Below are 8,538 nucleotides of genomic sequence, written 5' to 3'. Positions count from 1 at the left end.
GTATTGCCTGATAACCAAGAGGCTGGCAGTTTGAATTTCCAGCCATCCTGTGAGTGAAAGATGAGTTGTCCCTTCCCATAAAGATTTACGACCTGGGTGGAGGGTTGGAATCCACTTGATGGCCGTGGGTTTACTATACTATCTAGTTGTAAAAAGAAACATGGAAGGCACACTATAATAGAATGTTCTTCAGGATATATTGTTAAAGGAGAAACACAAGGTGTCAGAATAAATACATGGCATCCTGCCTTTTGTGTAACAACAAGTGAGGTAAAGTGTAAATACATACACAAAAATTTGCTTGTATTTGCAAAAAGGAAGCACTGCTGATTGAATAAAAAACCAATATGCTTTGTAAACTTTCAGTCAAATCACAATAAAAAATGTTATGAAAAAAGAGAAACACTGCAAGGATGAGTCAAAACAAAACAATAAAAATGATTACTTATGGGGGAAGGAAGAGTATTAAGGGACAGTGACAGAAGCAAAATTCTCTAAGCATTTTGTTATGTAGTTATGACTCTGAAATCAGTTAAATAGTTTAATATTCAAAAGTAGCATTAAATCAAAAGGAGGGGAAACAACCTTGGTCCCTAAAATTTGAAAAACCCTAAATGAAGGAACTTAAATGTATATGAAGTTGGTGATATAACTAGGCTATAAAAATAGTTACCTCAAGTAGCTTGAGGATACAGCATATGTGTCCTTAAAGCATATATGTCCTTAAAATTTGTTTTCTGAAGACAAAAAGAACTGTAAACTATAATAAACTCTGTTTGGAAATCTAGTTAGTAAAAATATTAGCATCATTTTCTAAATTACTTTTTATAACTACAGAATAATGGCAAGGGATAGAGCAGGGTTTAGGGCTGTTGTACATATGGTCGTTATGAGTCGCAAACAACTCAACGGCACATAACAACAACAACAACAGGATAATGTAAGCCAGTAATGAATTCAATTTTAAAATTCAAAATATCCACTGTGTTAGAGAAGAAAGACCTCTCCAGAGTACTGAAAAGCAATGATGTCAGTCTAGAGACGAAGGTGCTCCATGGTCTTCACAATTACTTGCCATGATCAGAGAGCTGGACAATGACTAAGGATGATAGAAGAAGAATCTGTGCCTTCAAACTGTGGTGCTGTAGATGAGTCTTAAATGTATCATGGACCACCAAGAAAACAAATAGGTCTGTCTTGAAGAGGGTGAAAACAAGTTTCTCCTTGGAGTCTAGGATCTCACATACTTTGGGCATGTGGCCAGGAGGGAGCAATCCTTGGAGAAGGACATCATACTTAGAAGGGTGGAGAGACGGTGCAGAAGAGGAAGACCCCAGATGAAATAGATTGATAGAGTAACTGGGGCAATGTGTTGGAATCAGTGAGACTGGCTCAAGATGAGGCAAGCTTTAGAGCTACTGGACATAGGGGCTGCTATGTGTCGCAGGTGACTTGACAGCACATAACAACAACAACAACAACAACAACAACAACAAGAGGAGTTATGAGGTTAAGACTGAAGAACTTAAGAACCTAGAAAAGTTGCATTTGTACTGGGAAAAAATATTCTTCCTCCACTCCTTAAAAAATATTTATGTCCCAACTCAATCCATTGAAAAAATTAAAACCATGATAACACAATAGCACAGTCAGTGCCCACATTATGTTCTCAACTACCAAGAACCAAGAATCCTCAGAGGAATGGCTGCTTCCAGGTCTAGGGCAGGAAAATAGATATCTTCTTGTGTCTTGTCAAAGGGTAATGAAATCATGTCCAACGATATAGGAGTTAACATGAAGGGACACTCATTGTCTATACATGAGACAATTTAAGCATCAGAAAGCATGATGACTTAAGTTGATAAACACACCATGTACACCCCGTGTCTCAACTTTTAGCCAAACAATAGACAGAGCTACAAGGTGACAAATAATACCACATAAGTGTTCAATCTTTAGTATGACCAACCACAGAAGATCAAAAAGATACCATTTTCCCAAGGGTAAAGTTCAGAAAGGAGCCATGAGTAGGATAAATGGATTAATGGAAACAAGAATCACAAGGAGGAAGTGGGAAGAGTGTGGTGTACCATTGTGAGTATTGTAATTAATACAATAAACATATGCATGAATGGAAAAGAAATTTGCTTTGAAAACTTTTGCTAAAATACACACAACACACATATACCACTGAAGTGGAACTGACTCATAGATGGCTTTCTAGTGGACTTTCTGACATAGTTACATCACATGGGAGGAGACTGCCCATCTTTCTCCTGCAGAGCAACTAGATCTAAACCGAGACACAAGGTAGAGTTATACCGTGTTCCTTTGGGTTGGCAATACAACTCTTTACCACCGAACCACCAAAGCTGCGCAGCTTCTTACCACTAGGCCACAAGCACTCCATATATATTTATATATGTAACTCAAACACTGAGTATATAAATACTAGCTTGTTTATGAAACTTATTGTGAACTTTCATCTCACATACCTTAGGAGTGTCATCAGTAGAGGTCAGTCTTTGGAAAAAGATATCACGCTGGGAAAGGTGAAAGGTCAGAGGCAGAGAGGAAGATCTTTAACAAGATGGACTTGGCACCGTGACCACACCAATGGGCTCGAGCGCATCAGAGATTGTGAGGACGGTGCAGGAGAGGCAAGGTTCCCATCTGTTGGTAACAGGATCGCTGAGTTCACTCAATGTCCCCTAATAATGACGTCATCACTTGCTTTTATGGCGAAAACCCATGTCCTTGAGTAGATTTTGACTAATGTACAACTTCCATCAGGTTCTAAGGCTGAAAATTGGCTTTCTGTTTCTTCCAAAGCATGGCTGATGGACTTGAATTGCTGAATTTTTGGTTAACACTCCAACTCATTATTTCAGTATGCCACTAGGGCTTCTTCATATTGAAAGAGAAAGCAGAGACAGAGAAGCAAGAAAGACAGCTCTAAATCAAGCAATTATCATTAAGTCCCATTGGAGGCACAATTCTGTGTCCTCAGAATTAACAATGAAAAGGGAAGAATTAGACCTTTATCTGGCCTTTCTTCTATAAACTAGCTCCATGCAATCAGAAAGCCCTAGTATATGAAGACTCTTAATATATCTATCTAATCCAGCTAATAAATGTGGAGGGATTGATAGGATTAGAAAAAAATCATTTTTTACAACTTCTAATAAAAGAATGGATTCAAGCAATAATCACCAGCGTATGAAGTGATGATGTGAAAGATTGATAGGGAACTTTGCCGATGGAGAGACAAGGCTGTCTTCGCCTTTGCCGCTGATCAGTCAGAGCCCCATCCACCATACCAGCCTCCTGCAGTGATGTCACATGACTGGCACACCCCACCTAGGGAGTATTTGCCTTAGTGTGGATTCTTTAAACAGCAAACCCTGAGAAAAGGGTTGGGGTGCAAGTGGTTTATTTGGTCCAGAAGTATCATTAAAGTGTTAAGGAGGTGAAAGGTGAGACTGAAAAGGAAGAAAACCACTAGTGAGTTAACGAATAAGTCAGCTGAAAATGGGGGATCAGTTCTCTGGAGACCCTTCAAAAGACCACAGAAACCTTCCCTAGAAAGGCAAGGGAGCTGGGACATTTAACTACAAACTCTTTTTTTTTTTCTTCTTCTTCTTAACAATAATTTATTAGGCGTCTCCCGTCCCTACCTTCACTGTCTTTAGGGCCCCCCTTTCCACTTGTAGATCTTGTTCGCTGGTCCAAGGAAGATGGCTGCAGGCAGGGGAGAAGTGTACTGCTCAGTTAGCCCTGTTAAGTGGTTGAAACTCTCTTCTTCGTACTCTTTGAACACATCATGCAGCTCCAGTTCCTCATACAGTGCCTTCACCAGAGCCACCTTTTGCATCTCCTTCAGCCGTAATTCTCCTGCAGGATCTGGTGGTGTTCCAGAGAGACCCGCTGCAGACACTGAATCACCAGCCAGCTGCATTTGTTGTCCTGGATGTCAGTGCCAATCTTGCCTGCCACACTCACGTCACCAAAAAGACCAGGGTAATCATCCTGAATCTGAAAGAATTCACTCATCTCCAGCAGGATCTTCTTGGCATTGGCATCTTCCCTCTCCCCGTCGATGCTTGCCAGATACATCACATCAGCTACAGGAGGGTAGGAGTAGGGAGCTGTCTTGTACTTGACAATGGATTTGTACTTCTTCTCAGTGAATCTTCTAAGATCCACCTTGCTGTGGGGGGCAGTGATGAGGTCCAAGGTCTGTCGAATCTCAGTCTGATAGAAACTCTGCATGAAGAGTTCTATCAGGTTCAGATCATAGGACTGCTCCTGGCACTAGAGCTTCAGCAGGTGGTAGCTGCACTATTTCAGCAGCATGGTGTCATTGATGGCATCCAAACCTACACCTGTCTTCTGATATCAGCAGGGCTGTGCGCCTCGGGTAAGGAATGAATCCATGATGTGGTCTAATACAAGGAAGAAAGCTTGGAGCAGTTCCACATACCAGCCCACCGTCAGGGCCCGCTGCAGACAATCAGCATCCTGCTTCCTGGACTCCGCTAGCTCCTGGAACACCACCAGCTCTGTTAAACTTTGCTTATACTTGCCTCCAATGGCATTGTACACTAGGACCTTCCTGAGCTGGATAACAGCATCTCCTATTTCTGGGTGTCCCTGATCATCCTCAGTCAGCACCTTGACAATCTGAGAGAAGTGCTGGATGAAATCCTGCTTCTCTTGGGCATAAATCTCTGATTTCTGGTCTCCATTCATTCTGTTCTTAGATGCTGGTTCTTGCTTCTTAACCACCAATTCTTGCCATATGTTGGTCAAACGTTACCTCTGGGATATTCCTCATTCTTCATAACCAGAAAATGCCATCAGGTGACAAGACACTGAAAAGAGTGGCACTGACTGGCACAGCATACCTGCAGGTGACTCCAGGACTGAGCAAGGGGATGTGGTGAGGTTCTGACGGTATCTGCTGTGACACTTTATCAGAGATGGACCTGAGGGCTGACTTCTATTTCCAGGAAATACCTCAGATAGAGGATTGTGTTAAACAATAGCAAAAAGAAGTAGAAACATATAAAAAAAATGTGAGCCAGTCTGTTTTTGTTATGTGTTGTCAAGTCGATGGTGACTCATAGCAATGAACAATAAATTGCTCTGAACCCTGTCCTATCCCAAGGCAATCTCACTGTCTCCAACATAACTACCCCTTTTACCCCAATCACTATTTCAATCCATCTCATCCAGGGTTTTTATCTCCTGTGTTGCCCCTCCACTTTTCCAAGCATGATGCCCTTCTCCAAGGATTGGTCCCTCCTGACCACATGCCTAAAGTATGTGAGATGGAGCTTTAAAATCCTTGCCTCCAGAAAGCAACTTGGTTTCACCCTCTCCAGGATGCACTTGTTTGTTCTCTTGGCAGTCCATAGTATGTTCAATACTCTTCTCCAGCACCACAACTCAAAGTCATAAATTCTTCTGTCATTCTTATTCATTGTCCAGCTCTCTGATGCATAGCAAGTAATTGTGAAGACCTGGCCTGGATTAAGCCACACTTTGGTCTCTAGACTGACATCTTTGCACTTCAACACTCTGGAGAGGTCCCTGACAATGGACTTTCCTAATCCAATTCATCTTTTGATTTCTTGAGTGCGTTCCAAGAGTATTAACTGTGGACCTGAGCAAGCTGAAATGGTTGATAATCTCAACCTCTTCTTCATCTATCATGGTGCTTCCAATTGGCCCAGTGGTGAGAATCTTCGTTATCTTGTAGTTGAGCTTCAATCCACATTGAAAACTACAGTCCTTGACTCTGCAGCAGATGCTTCAGGTCCTCCTCAGTTTCAGCAAGAAAGGTTGGTGTCATCTGCATATTGCAGGTTGTTGACAAACCTTCCTCCAATCGTGATGCCACATTCCTCCTCATAAAGTCCAGCCTCCTGAATGATCTGTTCTGCATGTAGATCAACAAGATATAGAGACAGAACACATCCCTGATTCACTTCTTTCCTGATTTTGAACCATGTCGTATTTCCTTGCTCTGTTCTGAGAACCGCTTCCCAATCACAGTATAGGGTTCACATGAGCACAATCAAGTGTTCTGGGATTGCCATACTCCTCAAGGTTAGCCACAATTTGTTGGGATCCACACAGTCAATTGTCTTTGCAGAGTCAATGAAGCACATGTAGACATTCCTCTGATACTCTCTGCTTTCAGTGAAGATCCATCTAACATTGGCTATTGCCATGATCTCTAACTCATAGCGCGATCCTGTACACAGCAGGAAGAAGCCCCGCCTGGCTTTGTACAGTCTTCACAGTTGCTGCTGTGCTTCAGCCCGTTGTTGCAGCCGCAGAAGCTTATATTTGTTTAAAGATAGCAAGGGGATCCTCAGGGTGGCATAAAGCTATCAACTTGGCTACCAATAGAAAGGCTGGCGGCTTTTGTCCACCCAGAAGCATCTCTGAAGCAAAGCCTGGTGATCAGCTTCATTAAAAGTGGCCACTTAAAAGCCTAATATGAAGAGAAACGCTGAGACTGTTTATACACTGCAGTGGATGTAACTCCTGTCTGAACAATCTGTGTAGAAAATATTGAATGGGAATCTAAACTGTTTTGTAAACCTTCACGAAAAACACAATAAAAGATAAACCTGGGTGGTGTGTGAAACACAATGTATATGAACTTTGTAAGCAAACTAATATAAAAGAAAAATTTATTTTTTAAAAAGATCAACCTGGAATTATTGCATGTGTACTGCAACTAATAACTTGGACATATATAACTAATCAGTTATATATGCATAGGGTGATGCGGAGGGAGGGTGGGGGCGGAAATTACATTTCGGCAGAGATTAGTGGATGTGTGGGTGAGGTGAAGAGAAAGGCAAGGTACAGTGTGGATATGGCGAGACATGAGACAAATTGTATTGATCAATTTTAATTAATGCTATAAAAGAAAAATGTATATAAATGAGTGAATGAAAACCAAAGAGGGGGGGGAACCCCACGACCAACCATACTGAGAACTATTCTACTCTGACATGCATGGAGGTGGCAAAAATTGGAGTCAATTTAGTGGTAACTGGGTTTTAAGACTGGAAGCTAAGGAAACAGTTACTGATCAGGGCTCCTGCAGGGCAAAGACTCACACAGCTCCAGGCTGAGCAACATGGTCCAGCTGAAAGGAAACCCTGAGGTCCAAACCGAGGGAAGCTGTAGGTTTTATCTGAAGTGAGGACCTGGCAAGGTAGTTTCTAACCTCTCCTAGCTGCACTAAACCAACCCCTGCTACTGCCCTTATGTTAACGTCAACAGATCACATCTGCCTTAACCAAGGACTAGAATGTGTGGGGCCTCCATAGCGCTTGGATGCACGCATGCGCACAGTTGGTATAGGGAGGCATTTTGTAGCCTGTGCCTTATTCTAGGAAGTACCAGGTGTTTCTCTTAATGTTTTCTTGGGGTCTCCTGTTTCATCCCCGTGGACCCACGTGCTCTGTGCTCTCATCATCACCCCCCTTACTTAAGACTATCCAAATGATTCCTGAGCCGCCTGCCCTGAGATGCTGGTGTGGAGCCGGAGGAGGAGCCGCGAAATACTTACGGAGTCCTTCTACTCCACACAGGTCACAGAGTTGGAACTAATTTACTGGAATCTGGATTTGTTTTTTTGTTTGTTTGTTTGTTTGTTTGTTTGCTGGGGTGCCCCCTGCCTTTCTGCCTTCATCTTGGTCTCTGCCCTCAGCCTCAAGCTCTTGATTGCTCTGTGTGCCCTTCCTTCAAAACAGTTGGCTGACTTCTTGCCAGGATCCAGCTTTCAAAAGAAATAAAATCTTAAAAGAAGATTTTTAATTACAAGCATACTATAAAGAAACATTTAAAAACTGGTAAATAGAAGGGAAACCAGTAATTACTCAATCACCCTGACTCAGTAGCTGGCGTCAAATATGGTTATTTCTTTTCAGTCTTTGGAAAAAGATTTTTAAAAAATCTTAGCATCCTATAATTTGATTTTATATTCTTTTTTATCTTAATAATAAATTCTTTCAGTGGCTTCCAATCTCCCTTAGAATAAGAACTCAAGTACCCTACACAACTTCCTCAATGTTACTATATCAATTTAACCATCCATCCCCTCTACTTCTTCCATTTGCTACCTCTCAGACCGTCTTTCCTCAGACAATCCCATCACTCTGCTAAGCCGTTGTAATGATTAATTTTACATACCAACTGGGTTAGGCTATGATTATCAATGGTTTGGCCAGCTATTGGGCTAGTTACTGATATGATCAGGGTCATAGTCTTCACAACTGTATGCTATGTGTCAGAGAGCTGGACAGTGACTAGGGATGAGAGAAAGAGAATTGATGCCTTTGAGCTGTGTTGCTGGAGAAGAGTGTTCAATATACCGTGGACTGCTAAGAGAACAAATAAGTTCATCCTGGAGAGGGTGAAACCAGGCTGCTCCTTGGAGACAAGGATTCTGAGACTTTGTTTGACATACTTTGGCATGTTGCAATGAGGGACGGGGGAAAGGGACATAGT

At 42.0% G+C, this 8,538-nt stretch overlaps 1 pseudogene; it reads right to left on the bottom strand.

Annotated features, from left to right (window-relative positions):
* Positions 1-3,688: 3,688 nt before the first annotated feature.
* LOC102854184 lies at positions 3,689-4,752 on the bottom strand (annotated as a pseudogene).
* Between the last annotated feature and the right edge of the window lie 3,786 nt (positions 4,753-8,538).

Source organism: Elephantulus edwardii, unplaced genomic scaffold (genome assembly GCF_000299155.1).
Source record: "Elephantulus edwardii isolate Elephantulus edwardi_28Jun2011 unplaced genomic scaffold, EleEdw1.0 scaffold00152, whole genome shotgun sequence".
Lineage (NCBI taxonomy): Eukaryota > Metazoa > Chordata > Mammalia > Macroscelidea > Macroscelididae > Elephantulus > Elephantulus edwardii.
The sequence above is the reverse complement of the archived record's forward strand: the minus strand, read 5'-3'. Positions and strand labels throughout refer to the sequence as shown.